Genomic DNA, 17,256 nt, shown 5'->3' with positions numbered 1-17,256 from the left:
GGCACCTAACAACAACATTGAGCACTTAATATACATGCTATTCCTTTCATTTAGCACAATAATTCAATAAGATGAGAGCTATTTTAACAGATATTATGTATAAAGATAAAAATATGATGAGAGGAGCTAAAGATTCCTCTATAGAACCACTTCTCAAATTTTGAGTGTACAACAGCCAGGAAGGATTGTTAAAACAGATTCCTGAGCCCCACCCTCAGAATTTCTGATTCTGTAGGTTTGGGGTGCGGCCCAAGAATTTGTCCCTCCAACAAGTTCCTGGTATTGCTGATATTGCTGCTTAGGGGAATCACACAGTGAGAACCACTGCTCTGTAAAAACAGGAGAGTAAAATGAGAATGCCCCTTCTTCACTTTCCAGCATTCCCCATGTTCTGTTCTCTTTTTTTTAATAGCCAAGCATGGTATTAACTAGAACTGTGGGTCTTGAGTTTAGTTAATACCATGCTTGGCTGTTAAAATAAAGAGAACAGAACATGGGGAATACTGGAAGAAGAAGAAATCCTGGTGGCATAGTGGTTTGAATTCACCAGGCACTCCTTGGAAACCCTATGGGGTAGTTCTACTCCGTCCTTTACAGTAGCTATGGGTTGGAATCGATTCGATGGCAACAGGTTTGGTTTTTTGGTTTGGTGGGTTTGAAAGCAGTCCTGGTGATGCAATGGTTAAGTGCTCAGATGCTAACCAAAAGGTAGGTGGTTCGACCCCACCAGCCACTCCATGGGAGAAAGATGTAGCACTGTGCTTCCATAAAATGTTACAGCCTTGGAAACCCTATGGGTCAGTTCTACTCTGTCCTATAGGGTTGCTGTGAGTGGTAATCGAATCGACCCCAATGGGTTTGGTTTGGGTGGGTCTCAATAAGGTCATTCCTGTGGTGTTCATCTATGTTCCTTGAGAATTTTCTGTGATTAATGGTAAGAAATTTAGAAGAAGTCTTGAAAATCAATCAAGTTATATTGCACCAGTCACAGCCTTTTCTATTCTATGTCTCAAATTATATAAACCATGGCATTCCATGAGAGATGATACAATGAAACCAATTATACAACCAGTAAAAACTCAAATTCGACACCATCAACTTTCTGTAATTTAATGCCCACGGAAGAATTAAAACTACAAAAGAAAATTCCTTAAGTTCAAAAGTATTAAAAGCCCAAATCTTTCTTATTCTTTTTTTGTTTCTTCATTCTCAGCCAGAAATATCTGAACAGATGGAGGCCAAGTTCTTTGTTTTATAGTTCCTGATTTTTTTTTCCACTAGAACAAATATGAACTCTTTGAATGTTCTAAATTTGAGTTAATCCCATTTCAATCCAGTCTTGGATTGTCCTCCATGGTGTCTGTTAAAGGATAAATATCAAAAGAGGACAAAATCAGGACTCTCCTAGAGATATAAAATGAAAACAGGTTAAAGGTTTTAGTTCACTCTTCTTGAGGGAACTAGGTAGATATTACAACTAGTTCAAAGCAGAATCCAAAGAACACACACACTTATAGATCAGCAATACTGGAAAAAAACTTGCAAATGGACACAAAACTGGCTTTTGCAGAGTGGGCAGAGGGCTGTCCCGCCTCCTGATAGAATTCATTTCAAGTCTACAAACAAAAATGATTCTGCCTTGCTATTAATTATCTGTAACTTACAGAGCTGTAAAGTAGCTCAAAGGCATTGCAAGACTAGGATGGATAACCCAGAAGGGTGTGCTCCAAACAATAAATATTCTTCCATACTAAATGCCCAGTGATCTTTTTAATTATTCCAAATTTCTTTATAAATCTAAGTGTCACTATGATATCTATATGATTATCACATAGCTACACACATGGCTACAAATGTTTGTAAACATGAGTGATTTGTCAGGCCATACAGCAATCGTCTCAAGCAAAAGAATTTTCCTTGAAGCCAATACAGAGTACAACACAAATCTCCAGTGTCTTAAAACAAAAAAAAAAAAAAACAGTTGTCATCACGTGGACTCTGACTCATGGTGACCCCAGGCATGTCAGAGCAGAACTGTGCTCCACAGAGTTTTCAATGTACAATTTCTCAGAAATAAATCTCCAGGCCTCTCTTCCAAGGTGCACCTGGGTAAACTCGAACCTCCAACCTTTGAGTTAGCAGCTGAGCACATTAACCTCTTGCACCACCCAGGGACTTCGATGTTTTTGTTAATTAGAGGCTATTATAGAGGCTTGTGGAGCTCTGGAGGCATAGTGGTTAAGCGTTTGGCTGCTAACCAAAAGGCTGACAATTAGAATCCACCGGACGCCCCTTGAAAATCCTATGGGACTGTTCTACACTGTCCTACGGGGTCTCTATGAATCAGAATTGACTCAACTGCAATGGGCTATAGGGCCTTGAAGGGGCCCTGGTAACACAGTGGTTAAGTGCTTGGCTGTTAACCAAAAGGTTGGTGATTCGAACCCACCAGCTGCTCCACAGAAGAAAGATGTGGCAGTCTGCTTCTGCTTACAGATTATAGCCTTGGAAGCCCTATGGGGCACTGCTACTCTGTCCTATAAGTCAGAATCAACTCAATGGTAATGGGATTGTTTTTGGGTTTGGTAGATGCTTGCAAGGAGGCTAGAGAGAGAAATTTTTGAATAAAGAGATTTTATTCCTGTTTTCAACCACCTTTTATCAAGAAATTAATTAGGATATTAAGCTTTCCACAAAATGGTAGATGAAGGATTTCCATGTAAGCACATTTCCTCTCTTCTCAGAGGGCATCATTTTAAATTATTTGCATCTTCTCACAAAATTTAGATTTTGACAGTGGTGGCACCCAGGTACTCTAACTTCCCATCTTCTCAGACTCCCTTTTCCCCTTCCCACCTATTTAAAACCACTTAATTAACACATAGCCTTAGAGTTTTAAATATTTGACTTCTTTGTGGGCAGGCTTTACCTCTACCCCACTTTCCAGGTAGGATACCCAATATTTATAATAGGAAACACTATAAGCAAAATTTATTGTCTTGTATTTTGCACAGACAAAATGTCTTACTCTTCCCCATGACCAGGCTGATCTTGTACATTTTTAGCCACGTGTCTCCATGCTTGCTGATTTTCCTTCTTTTTCTGTAACTTTTAAAATCCACAGACTGTTTTTATCTCAAGTGGAGGATCTCCACAACAAATTTCTGAATGGAAGCAGCTAGAGATGCTGCCTTAATTTAGCCCACTGGAGGCCAAGTCATCAGTGACATGTCATCTTCCTTCAAATTTTGCCGTCCCTCAGCTATTGAATTTTTTCCCCTAAAGAATTCTTTTTCCCCCGCCTTTTCCTGAAATAATTTGTTATAGCTCTAGTATTTTACTTCCTTCCTCCCCACGCTTTATTTATTCTTGATAAACCCAGCTATGCTTTTGTGACTTTACACTACTTTTTACCTTGGTCCTTTCCTTCTCCACTAGGACTTTTCACTGGACTGGGGCCATCTTTCTTCTTGCTTTCAGGTCTAACATTCACTTTCTATTTTGTTCTCTAGATTCTGTCTTGCAGAGTCTCCAGTAGTGAGACATATAAAAACAATGAGTTTTAAATCTGCCAAAAGCGTACACTATTCATGCAAATTTTGATCACCTTCTCCCTGAATTGGGTAATATTTGAAAAAAAAAAAAAATTTTCTGGCTCTATTTCGCTGTGCCTTTATTTAAAATTTACTTACATTTTTCTAGGATATCCTCTCATAACTCAATTCTTTAAGACATGTTTGATAATTACAAAATTATTATGCAATGATCTTTCAAATGTTCTCCATTCAAATTTGTCCAAATATTGAACATTTGTAGCTGATTCAATTTTTTTTGCCATTATAGAAGATTCCTGATTTATAGCTTAAAGAGGACTTCACTCTACAGATTTTGGGCTCTGAGCTTCTTTGGAGGCAGTAATCTATTTGACACCTGAGGTCTTCTCTTTTGTGTTTTGTTAGCTTTATTTTATCCACTAATCAACTATAGCTCAATTATTTCCTATTCTTTTTAGTCGCATATAGAAAGTAGATCTCTTTTTCCCATCTAATAGATAGATAAACAGACAGAAAGACAGATAGATAGACAGACAGCTGCTTGGTCTTTAATATCTCAATATTTTTCCTGAGAAAATGACTTTCTTCCACCAGGCAAACCATATGTCTTTATTCATTTTTTTTTTCCTTTTCCACATTCCTGTTTGGACTACAAGACAGTGTTTTAAATTGGTACCATTTATTCCTCTCTGAACAAATTTGATACCTAGAAATAGAAGACCCTAGGTTTAAGTTGTTTAATTTCCTATCTATATTTTATTTTTGTAGAATTACATTGAATTTTTCCTTTACCTCAACCCAAGAAGATGACATATTTCCATATAATAAGGACCACCATCCATTTTTATCTGCTTATTAATGGGATTTACTACTCTAGTGTAATTAACCGGAAGTCTAGATCACTGAGCTACACAGCTATACTTGGAACATCCAGGGTCTCTATGAGTCAGAATCAGCTCGACAGCAACAAGTTTGGTTTGTTTGGTTTTTAGGTGTGTGATTGTGGATAATTGTCTGCATCCTGGGGAGGACATATGGAAAGGTGAACGCAAAACAAGTATCTTCTTGTTACCTACACTTAAAGAGTCCATATAATGAAATTCTGCTTGCTTTGAGGTAAGCCAAAACTGGAAATAAAAAAAAAAAATGCTGGACTTTTTAGCATCCATAACATTCAGGACTGTAGTAACATCTGTGGTTCCAGTATAAGAAACTACCAGTATGCAGGTCATTCTTTCCACTACCTAAAGCCATTTGCAGCAGCTGCACCAAAGCCTACTTCTCCAGTAGTACGTTGATAACTCAAACCAGTGCCTGAGATTATTCATAAGGATTTCTGGCCAAATTCGCTGTGTTTTTCAGAGGTAAGGAGGGACAACAAGGTATAAGATTGGCACCTAATAATACTCTTTCCTTGTCTATTTGGGATTATAACCACTGATGAACAGAACCAATGAACTGGACCTGGAATGGATAAAAAAAATGGCAATCAATGTATTAGCATTGCTAACTGGTCAGGCAAGTACCCAGTAGCCCACTAGTCTAAAAGAACAGAGCTATATGATAAAGTTAAATTGGAGAATGCAGGTTGGATCAATGATCAAAATGTTGACCTCCTACTATCTTCCCACATTTAGAGCTCATTGCCTGTTCATAGAAAGAACTGGGTTTGCAGAGATACTATAACTGATGACTTTGAAAATCATAGACTTACTTCAAGCTCATGATTGCTGACAGAAGAGGGAGCAGAAAGGCAGGAGAGATGGACATATACTGTTTTTTAATGCAGTGACCCCCGCCTCCTAGGACAAATGTCAGATGCTCCATAATAAGAATAAATTTCTTATTTCCCTGTGGAAAAGAGTGAATTAATTAGACGAGAAAAAAAACTAAACACGATTTATTCCTATAATTTACCCTTGCAGAGAAGAAAAGAAAATGCCATTCCAATGTTAGCATGATTATGGTGTAGAAGTTTCCTAATACATTTCAATGTTTAGCTACAAGGGTTAATAGCCTAAGGCTTTCTATTTAGTGAACATCCACAAATAGTAAAATTGTCAAGCAAAAATTGGAATAAGTTGAATAATTAAAATGATTTCAAGAATATTTCCTAAAAAAAAAAAAAAAAAAAGATGTCAAGGAATGGGGAATAATCAAAAGGTATTAAGAAGAAAAAAAAAAAAAAGGAAGGAAGAGGATGGGGACAGGGTATAATTATGCTTGGAAAGGCAACAAAATAGGGAAAGTAAACCAGGCGACATGGGTAAAAGTATGACTAAGCGGAGGGAGAAAAAATATATCACCTCTTTAGATTTTGCTAGAGCAAAGGAAAGAAGAACATTGTGAAGTTTTTTACATGGTGGGAGAGAATTGCACATGCTTACAAAAACAGAAGGCTCAAGAGGGACAACTACTTGGGACCTGCAGAAGGGAAGAAAGAGGCTTCACTTTCACCTTACTCAGTGAGAAGAGGCTTCTTGGTTTGGCTCTTTGGATTTACCTTATCAACAATATATGTGGTTTCCTAATATTTGGTACCAAAAATTAAGACAGTTTATTGTGGAAAGAAAGAGACCATGAAGGGATGGAGTCTGGGTTCAGGAGAAGCAGTGAGCTTTAGAGGCGATGAAGGGCAGGGCTTCTTCTGACACAAAGAGAAGGTTGGGAAGATAGATCTAGAGCTATAATTATCAACCTGTGGTGCACATGAGAATGATCTGCCAAAATTTAAAAAACTCTGGTGCTCAGGTCACACGATTGAGTAACTACCACAGAACTTGTAGAAGTAGGAACCAGGAATCAGTGCTTTTAAAGTTACCCAGCTGATTCCAATAAGCAGCCATGTTTGAGGGCTGCTGATGTAGAGCATATTTCCCAAACATGTTCTATGGAGCAGGAGACCTCAAATATGCTACTTGAAACAGTTTAGGCATTCAAATAATTTGTGGGAAAATTCTTCTCTATCCTTTCTTTCTGAAGATTCCAAATGCACAGTAGAATATTAAAGAGTCTGAGGAATCCTACACCATACATACAGTTAAAAAAAAAGCCTATTGCACAGCATTTCTCCCAAGTTACACCTCACAGAACTTGAATTCCACAGATCATACTTTCAAACTGAGCAGTCTAGGGAAAATTGGGTCGGCCAAAGATAAGGTTATGCAAAGACATTTGTTCTAGTTGAAATTAATCCTTTCTTTTTTTAAAGTAGGGAGCAGGGGGGACAGGACATATCATATACCAAACCAGTATGTGGGAATTGAGAGTGTGGATATGGAGCCTAGGAGAAAAGGTCTCAAGGAGTGGAGATGGGGGGTGTGACAAGGAACAAGAATAAAGAAGTGATGTTATGCAGGAGCCTTCTTCTTAGCTTTGCTGTAGAGGTAGCAATACTTTTCATGAAACAAGCCTACAAGGTGACAATATGTTCAATATATCTTTTCCCTGAAAAGTAATATGTTTTGATCCACCCTCCCCAGACTCGCAGTTAAGTGTTGTGACATCTGCCTCCTTTACATGAGTGTTCATACCTATCTTTCTGTCCTACATTCATGAGATGTAGGACAGAACAATGTTTTCACGGTTGTTTGTTTTTTTTTTTTTGTTTTTGAATTGGTTTTCTTGCTTTTTAGTTAACACTGAGGTCTCAGACAGAATGGAAAGATTTAAAGAGTTAATTTAATCTAATTTCATTGGCACAGCACTAAATTAAAATAAAGCAGATTTCTAGATTTAGAGCCCAATTTGTAAGAAAAATGTTTTCAACAAGTGTATAGAAGGTAAGCAATGAGGATGCCCTACCACTCATCTGTCAATTTGTCATACAGTGGGTGCTTGCATGTTGCTATGGTGCTAGAAGCTATGCCACTGGTATTTCAAATATACTAACAGGGTCACCCATGGTGGACAGGTTTTAGCGGAGGTTCCAGACTAAGACAGACTAGGAAGAAGGCCCTGGTTGTTTACTTCTGAAAAAGTTGGCCAGTGAAAACCTTATGAATAGCAGCAGAAAATTGCCTGATATAGTGCCAGAAGATGAGCCTCTCAGGTTAACAGGCATTCAAAACATGACTGGGAAGAGCTGCCTCCTCAAATTAGAGTTGACATTAATGATGCGGATGGAGTAAGGCTTTTGGGACCTTCATTTACTGATGTGGCATGATTCATAATACAAAGAAACAGCTGCAAACGTCTATTAATAATTGGAATATGGAATGTACAAAGTATGAATCTAGGAAAGTTGGAAGTCATCAAAAATGAAATGAAACATTTGAAGATTGATATCCTAGGCATTAGCTATCTGAAATGCGCTGGTATTGGTCATTTTATCTAGTCTACTATGCCAGGGATGACAAACTGAAAAGGAACAATATCACATTCATTGTTAAAATTTCAAGATACACCCTGAAGTACAGTGCTGTCATGGATAGGATAATATCTATATGCCTACAAGGAAGACCAGTTAATACAACTATTATTTGAGTTTAGACATCAACCACTAATGTCAAAGATGAAGAAATTGAAGATTTTTATCAAATTCTGCAGTCTGAAATTGATCAAACATGCAATCAAGGTGCACTGATAATTACCATTGATTGGAATATAAAAGCTGGAAAAAAAAAGGATTGGCAGTTGGAAAATGTGGCCTTGGTGATAGATGACAACAGAGATCACATGACTGAATTTTGCAAAACCAACAACTTCCTCAGTGAAAATACGTTCTTTCAACAACATAAACAGCAGCTATACACATGGACCTCACCAGATGGAATACACATGAATCAAATTTACTGTATCTGTGGAAAGAGATGATGGAGAAGCTCAATATCATCAGTCAGAACAAGGCCAGGGGTTGACTGTGGAACGGATAATCAATTGCTCATATGCAAGTTCAAACTGAAGCTGAATAAAATTAAAGCAAGTTCAGGATAGTCAATATATGAACTTGAGTATATCCCACATGAGTTTAGAGACCACCTCAAGAATAGATTTGACACAATGAACACTAATGACTGAAGAACAGATAAGTTGTGGAATGACATCAAGGACATTATACACGAAAAGAGCAAAAGGTCATCAAAAAGGCAAGAAATAAAGAAAAGACCAAAATGGATGTCAGAAGAGGCTCTGAAACTTGCTCTTGAACATAGAGTAGCTAAGGCAAAGGGAAGAAATGGTGAAGTACAAGAGCTGAACAGAAAATTTCAAAGAGTGGCTCAAAAAGACAAAGTATTACAATGACATGTGCAAAGACCTGGAGTTAGAAAACCAAAAGGAAACAACATGCTTGGCATTTCTCAAGCTGAAAGAACTGAAGAAAAAATTCAAGCGATATTGAAAAATTCTGTATGCAAAATATCGAATGACTCAGGAAAGCATCAGAAGGTGGAAGGAATACACAGAGTCACTGTACCAAAAAGAACTGATCCATGTTTAACCACTTCAGGAGGCAGCATATGGTCAAGAACCAACAGTATTGAAGGAAGAAGTCTGAGTACACTGAAGGAATTGGCAAAAAATAAGGCTTCAGGAATTGATGGAATACTGATTGAGATGTTTCAAAAAATGATACAGCACTAGAGGTACTCACTCATCTATGCCAAGAAATTTGGAAGACAGCTAGCCGGACAACCGACTGGAAGGGATCCATATTTGTGCCCATTCCAAAGAAAGATGATCTAACAGAATGTGGAAATTTTTGAACGATATCATTAATACCACACATAGATAAAATTTTGCTGAAGATCATTCTAAAGCCATAGCGGCAGTACATTCACACGGAGCTGCCAGAAGTGCACACCAGATTCAGAAGAGCAAGTGGAACAAAGGATATCATTTTTGATGTCAGATGGATATTGGCTGAAGGCAGAGAATACCAGAAAGATGTTTACCTGTGTTTTATTGACTATGCAAAGGCATTCTAATGTGGGGATCATAACAAATTATGGATAACATTGCAAAGGATGGGAATTCCAGAACATTTTTTTGTGCTCATGGGGAGCCTGTACATAGACCGAGGCGGTGGCAGAACAAGGGAATACTTCATGATTTAAAATCAGGAAAGGTGTGCATCAGGGTTGTATTCTTTCACCATACTTATTCAAAGTGTATGCTCAGCAAATAGCCCCAGAAGCTGGACTGTATGAAGCAGAACTTGGTATCAGGATTGGAGGAGGGCTCATTAACAACCTGTGATATGCAGATGACACAACCTTGCTTGATGAAAATGAAGAGGACTTGAAGCACTTACTGATGAAAATCCAAGACTACAGCCTTCAGTATAGATTACACCTGAAAATAAAGAAAACAAAAATCCTCACAACTGAACCAACAAGCAACATCATGATCAAACAGAGAAAAGATTGAAGTTGTCAAGGATTTCATTTTACCTAGATCCACAATAAATGCCCGTGGAAGCCTCAGTCAAGAAATCAAATGACCCACTTGCATTGGGCAAATCTGTTACAAAAGGCCTCGTTAGTGTTCAAAAGCAAAGATGTCACTTTGAGGTTTAAGGCACCCCTGACCCAAGCTGTGGTGTTTTCAATCCCCTCATATGCATGAGAAAGCTGAACAATGAATAAGGAAGAACAAAGAAAATTGATGCCTTTGAATTATGGTGTTGGTGAAGAATATTGAGTATATACCATGGACTGCCAGAAGAAGGAACAAATTTGACTTGGAAGAAGTACAGCCAGAATGTTCCTTAGAAGTGAGGATGGTGAGACTTTGCCTCCCATACCCTGAACATGTCATCAGGAGGGATCAGTCCTTGGAAAAGGACATCATGCTTGGTAAAACAGAGGGTCAGTGAAAAATAGGAAGACTCTCAATGAGAGGGATTGAAACAGTGACTGCAACAATGGGCTCAAGCGTAACAACAGTTTTGAGGATGACACTAGGACAGGAAGTGTTTAGTTCTGTCTTGTGTTGCTATGAGTCAGAACTGACTTACAACACCTAACAACATCAATAAGGATGTCATGTTGGTGATGACAAGATGCCACAGCCACTGTCAATTCTCACCACGCCACTTTGTTAGAGTTTGAGGATACAAACTGTATTGCTCTAATTTTCCCAGAAAAGCTCCTCCCACTGTACACTAGGCCAGCTTAGTGAACTCTTAATCATCTTTCAATAGTGATCATTTCTTTGGTCCTGGAGTAGAACATTTTTTAGCTGCAATAAGTCAGAGTTCTCAAATTTTTTCCCACCAAAATACCTTAAATAAGGATAAGAGTTAAAAGTGTCATTAGGTCTGGAAGACGAGTGTGCATTTGGTCATAAGTGGTCATCTATAAGAAAAATATTTCTTTGAAGTTTAAGTTATAACTTTTAAATATCTGTGATAACCAATATTGTTTTGCATAATATAGCTCATGTTATTTTAATATAATATCTTAAATAATTAGGACTGTTGTTGTTGTTGTTAGGTGCCGTCGAGTCAGTTCCAACTCATAGAGACCCTATACGCAATAGAAGGAAACACTGCCCGGTCCTGTGCCATCCTTAAAATCATTGTTATGCTTGAGCTCATTGTTGCAGCCACTGTGTCAGTCCACCTCATTGAGGGTCTTCCTCTTTTCCACTAACCCTGTACTTTGCCAAGCACGATGTCCTTCTCCAGAGACTGATCCCTCCTGACAAGTCCAAAGTATGTAAGACACAGTCTCGCCATCCTTGCTTCTAAGGACCATTCTGAATTACGACTACATTATATAAAGATTTCTGCCAAGTTAGCAATGGTATAGACCTTTTTCACAAATGCATCATTATTTCAAATCTTACAAGTGAAAAGAATCTTACAGGTCATCTTTGTACATAAAGCGAGTTTCTAGTGCTCGCTTTGGCAGCACGTATACTAAAACTGGAATGATGCAGAGCAGATTAGCATGGCCCCTGTGCAAGGATGACCGGCAAATTCATGAAGCGTTCCATATTAAAAAAAAAAGTGAGTTTCTAAATGGGTAAGTAACTTAGTCAAAGCCACACAATTAATTAAGATTCAGAAATAAGTTCTTAGCCTATAAAACAATCTTAAGTTTTACTTTGACTTTTTAGGCATAAAACGAGAGTTTCACTTTATTAGATATACCTTTTAGATATGAAAATTGTGATAATTTGAAACAGAATTACGGGGTGTGCTTATTATTCCAGTTAACATTCTGGACTGCTAACCAAAAGGTTGGATGTTTGAATCTACCCAGAGGCACCTCAGAAGAAAGGCTTGGCAAGCTACATCCCAAAAATCAGCCATTGAAAACTCTATAAAGCAGAGTTCTGCTGTGACACATGGGGTTTGCCATGAATCAGGATCAACTAGAAGGCAACTGGTGCCAGAGGTTGTGGTGGATATTATTCAATAGTTACGTAATAATATGGAAATGATGATTGCTGTATGTTTAAACAGTGGCCATTGAAAATTTTCAGGGAACAGACTCAATGATTTGTAAAGGGTTACGGGATTCTGCTGTCCTTATTTTATGCAGCGTGAAATGACACAGGAACATTCAAAACAAGCTTTCCCAGGTTCATTGCTAGCACATTCATGCTACACTATATCAATATCCTGTTCGAGCACTGAGGTCCAGGGAAGCAATTCAATGATTGTATTTCCTGAAGTTTTAATACGAAAAACAAAATTGAACTGAGCACAGGCATTTGTGATTTATTCACTAGGCGTTTGCCCATAAGATATCAAAGCTGCTCCTTTGGTCATGAAGTTTTATATCCCAAAACACATTTACTAAGCTGAGAAATACGCTGAATAACTTCAACAGCATGATTTTCATGGATGCTTCATCCAAGTATTGTTCATTCAGAGAAATTCCTAGAGCTTTTGTCAGAAGATAGTTCAATAATATTATAAGCATTCTCTTCACCTTTTTTTGCGGGGGTGGGGGCTCGGGGGCAGACAGAGAGTGTAGAATTTTCTGCTTATTTAAATATTGGATTTTCATCGTTTATTGAATATCCGTTTGTAAAGACCTTAGGAAAGTTGAAAGACACCGGCACCGTCTTAACCACTGTTCACTGTCTGGTAAATTGATAAGGAGCCCACTTGCGGCAGTTCCTTTAGTATTCCTTAAAGGCAAGTTATAGTCAATGTTCTGTAGAGCCTGAGTAAAAAATGTTTCTGCCAGATAAAATGCTAGAGAAACTTTTTTCCGACAGAAGAAAAGGTTAAGTTTCCATTTAACCTGTTTTTAAATTTCAGTTTACTCATCTGTAAAGTGTAAATTACAGTATCCATTACTTCGCTGGGTAATATTCTGTGGTAATTAATCAAGCTATGTATAGGGTCACTATGAGTCAGAATCGACTGGACGGCACTGGGTTTGCCTTGTTTGTTTCTTTTTATGTATATAAACATGATTTACAAGCATTATTGCGCTATTCAAAAGCAAGACACTTTTTAAAGCATAATATGGATTGCTTTTTGATATTTCCTAGATACTATGCGTCTTGATTATTGGGAAATAAAAAGATGAGGCAAATTTGAATAAAGTTGCATCATGGAGTTAATGAACCAGCATTCTTGAGTGACTTGAAGCAAAAGATTTTTCCGTGGAACATACCAAGTAAATGGCAAAAGGTGGCAGCCTCCTCTGACCCATGGCCAGGTCCGTGGCCCCACCCCAAAAGCCGCTACTTTTTTTTTCCACCTCTCAAGCTCATTTCAATACGAATCCATCTTGACTCATATCTACTCTATAGGACAGAGCAGAATTGCCCTAAGGTTTCCTAGGCTGATCTTTACGGGAGCAGATCGCCAGGTCTTTTTTCTGTGGAGCCACTTGTGTGTTCTAACTGCTGACCTTTTGGTGCACAATGGAGCACTTAAACATTGCGCCACCAGACCTCCTTTTTCATTTAACTTAAACCAAAAACAAACAAACCCTTTGCTGTCTAGTCATTTCTGACTCATAGTGACCCTAAGGACAGAGTAGAACTGCCCTGTGAAGTTTCCAAGCAACAGCTGATAGATTCAAACTGCTGACCTTTTGTTTAGGAGCCAAGCTCTTAACCACTGCACCATCAGGACTCCAAATAAATCCACTTAAGTAAGAACAGAACAAAGCACTTATACATGAATAATTATTTCAAAATTCATTTGGGAACTTTTTACATAAAACCACAATATGCTGAAATTCCAACATAATAGTAACCACAAAGTCCCTTTTGCAGTTTTTTATAGCAAGTCTCATGTTTCCAGCTAAAATAAGCAGAAGTTTTTCTTTCATCCTATTTAATTTTAATCACACACTTTGTAGAATTTTGCAGTTAAACATACTCTTTAAATGTGACCATTTTTTCACACCCTAAATGAGAATCATTTTATTAAAATTTGTGAATTTACAAAATTTAGTCAAAATTTTTCAAACATTGACAAAAATTGAAAATCATTTAACATATTTAGACTTTTCTAGACCTCCTTTGCAGTGACTTTGAGGGCTTATGTTACAGTGATGACCAAGGAAAACACTTGAGAGATGTAGGGACATTTAGTGCCACAAACACTTAGAGGGTGGGGAGCCCACTGGATTCCAAAACACAACAGTGGCCTGGAAATAGGCTAAGCAATTGTAAACTGAAATCATGGCTTTATATTCTTCTTGGTCTGCAAGTCCTGGCAGTAGGGAGGGAGAGCTTTACCATCATTTGCTGCGGAAAATGGACAAAGAATTTTATTTCACCTGGGGTAGGGGAGTGGGCAATGGGCTTTAGGGTTCAGTGTTTCTCCTTTCATCAACAGGTGAAGGCTCTCCCTGGGGTCTGTGTTCTGTAATGATGGATTTTTTTTACCTACTCAAGAGTTATCATGGCTATTGGTAGTACTTGACATGACTTGTTCATTTGTGTCTTGTCACATTAATTAAAAATAACAGTAATAAACTTTTTTTTTTAGAACAGGTTTAGATTTACATAAAAGTTGCAAGAATATTACCAAAAATTCCTGTACACCCGCACCCAGTTTCCCCTATTACTTACACCTCTATAGTGCATTTGTCACAACTAATGAACCAATAGGAAACCCTGGTAGAGTAGTGGTTAAGCCCTATGGCTGCTAACCAAAAAGGTTGGCAGTTCGAATCCACCAGGCGCTCCTTGGAAACTCTACGGGGCAGTTCTACTCTGTCTTATTGGGTCGCTATGAGTTGGAATTGGCCCGATGGCAATGGGTTTTTTTGGTTTAATGAACGAATATTCACACATTTTTATCATTTAGAGTTCATACTTAATTCAGAGTTTCCTGGTTTTTACATAACATACTGTTTTGGTAACAGAATTCCATCTGAGATACATTATATTTAGTTGTCATTTCTTCTTAGGATTCTCTACAGTGACAGTTTCTCAGCCCTTCATTATATTTTATGACCTTGACAGTTTTGAGGAGTGCTGGTCAGGTATTTTATAGAACGTCCCTCAATTTGGCTTGTCTAATGTTTTTTCCTGCAGTTAGACAGGGGTTATGTGTTTTTAGGAGGAAGATCACAGAGGTAAAGAGCCATTCTCATTACATTATATTAAGGGTGCGTGCTATAGCATGACATCACTGATGATGTTAACCTTGATCACTTGCCTGAGGTAGTTTGCCAGGTTTCTTCACCATAAAATTACTCTTTTTTTCTTCCCTCTTTCCATACTGTGCTCACTGGAAGGAAGTCACTACATGCATCCCACACTCCTTGAGGGGGATGACTCCACATAAATTATTTAGAATTCTTCTGTATAAGAGATTTAATCTATTTGCTCCCATTTAGTTATTCAATTATTTATATCATTATGGACTCATTTATCTTTTATTTTGGATTATAAACAAATTGATTTATTTAGTTGCTCAAATAATGGCCATTGAGGGCCCTTTCAATTGGCTCCTGTGCCCCTTTGACATACTCTTATCTTTCATATTTTTTTATTTTTCTGATTACTCATTACTTTCTGGAACTACCAGATGATTCAGATTCATTTTGTGTATTCCCTGGCCTGGTCCTAGAATCAGCCATTTCTCCTAGGAGCTTTGATTTTTTTTTTTTTTAATTGGAGAACAGTATTAGAAACTAAGATTTAGGTGCAGATTGAGTTTGTTGCTAGTGGCCTGCTGTTGCTTCCAGGCCCTCTCTGTGGACGAAACCAAAACCAAACCTGCTGCCATCGAGTTGATTTCAACTCATAGCAACCCTATAGGTCAGAGTAAAACCACCCTATAGAGTTTCCAAGGAACACTTGGTAGATTCAAACTGCCAACCTTTTGATTAGCAGCCAAGCTTTTAACCACAGGGGTAATAAAATATATGTACATACTAACCCATTGACAAAGCTCGATTTTACCTGAGCCCTCAGTTAAAGAAAACCCTTCTCTGTTTCGTGTGTTCTAAAGAAGGTTTACTGTAAACAACTCATGAAGAGGGACTTAATGGTCTACTCTGCCTAAATAACTTCATGATAGGTGTTTGGAATTTTTCTTCCTTAATTTCCCGACCTTCTTCTCTGAGCTCCCAATCCTTTTTTCCCTCCCGGCCCCAAGTCAGGATCCATGTGAACTTATCGTAAGAAAACAAAACATGGTGAACAAAATCACCCTAATTACTGTCTTAGTAAATCATTTGCCTGTCACAGTGGTCAATGCTCTTAACTTCCTTTTAAAAGGCTTTCAGTTCTCTCTCTCGATTGCCTGTCTTTCCAGATTTTATGTGGAAGTTTGTGCTGCAAGCTCAATTGTCTGATGAGTCCAAGAAAAGTTGTTGGTTTTCAGTTTTAGGCAGGAGTGATGACTTCTAAGCTCTTTACATGCTGGAGCTAGAAGTGGAAGCCCCATCATGTTAACTTTTGCAAATTTCTCCCTTAGCTGGTTTTTACACATGTCCACACCAAAAAGGGATACAGTTCTACTCTATGTAATATCACTATTTTCTAGTATTTCCAGTTTATAATGACTTTTCACCTGAAATTTACTCATCTTAAATAATATATCTTTGTTTTTCTATTGAATAAATGAAGACTCAGGTAAAGCAGCTGATTTTTCTGGGGTCACACAGCCTGAATGTGGCAGAAACAAGTCATTCTTCTACCTACTGTTTTCCTTTCAGAAGTGAGAGAAAAATTACTCATTAGTCCTCTTTAATGCATACTGCCATGTCAAACAAATTCAGATTCTTGTTTCTAAATGAAATACAAACTTAAGCCATAATTCCCACAAGTCATTCCCACATTACTTTATAGTCACATCCCACACAAAATCATCTGGCTTACTGCTAAATATATTCTGTGGTTATAGCACAGAGTGAAACATAACTGAGTAGGTTAAATATTTAGAAGACCAAGGGAAATTGGTTTGTATTGGCAGAAAGCGATTCATTATTTAAACTATTTACTCTTTCCTGATTCTGGATTGTTGAGGATTATTCTCTGGTGTCTAGATGTAGATTACTGGCTGAAATAGAAGTTTAAAGTCAGAATTTGGCAATGTTTGTAGGGAAAATCGAATCCACGTCTGGCCCAATTTAGTGAGTTCAGGCCCCAAGGGGTCTGAATATTACAGCTTTTGTATGGAATTGGGTAATAAGGATCCTTGTTTATAATCGTAACTCATCATGACATTGTTTGGTTCAGTTTTAGGAGTTATTCCCAATTAGTCCTTTACCCAGAATACTAAAACCCCTCCTACCCTTTGAGGTAAGTGATAGCATTTAACAAT

The 17,256-nt window shown here is 37.9% G+C and overlaps 1 non-coding gene across 1 annotated transcript; it reads left to right on the top strand.

Annotated features, from left to right (window-relative positions):
• The first annotated feature begins 11,394 nt into the window (after positions 1-11,394).
• On the top strand, positions 11,395-11,501 carry LOC126060062 (U6 spliceosomal RNA). Its single transcript, XR_007513527.1, has one exon. It is a non-coding gene; the product is annotated as a U6 spliceosomal RNA (small nuclear RNA).
• The last annotated feature ends 5,755 nt before the right edge of the window (positions 11,502-17,256 follow it).

This window comes from Elephas maximus, chromosome 16, assembly GCF_024166365.1.
Source record: "Elephas maximus indicus isolate mEleMax1 chromosome 16, mEleMax1 primary haplotype, whole genome shotgun sequence".
Taxonomy (NCBI): domain Eukaryota; kingdom Metazoa; phylum Chordata; class Mammalia; order Proboscidea; family Elephantidae; genus Elephas; species Elephas maximus.
Note: the sequence above shows the minus strand (reverse complement) of the source record. Positions and strands in the feature narration are given on the sequence as shown.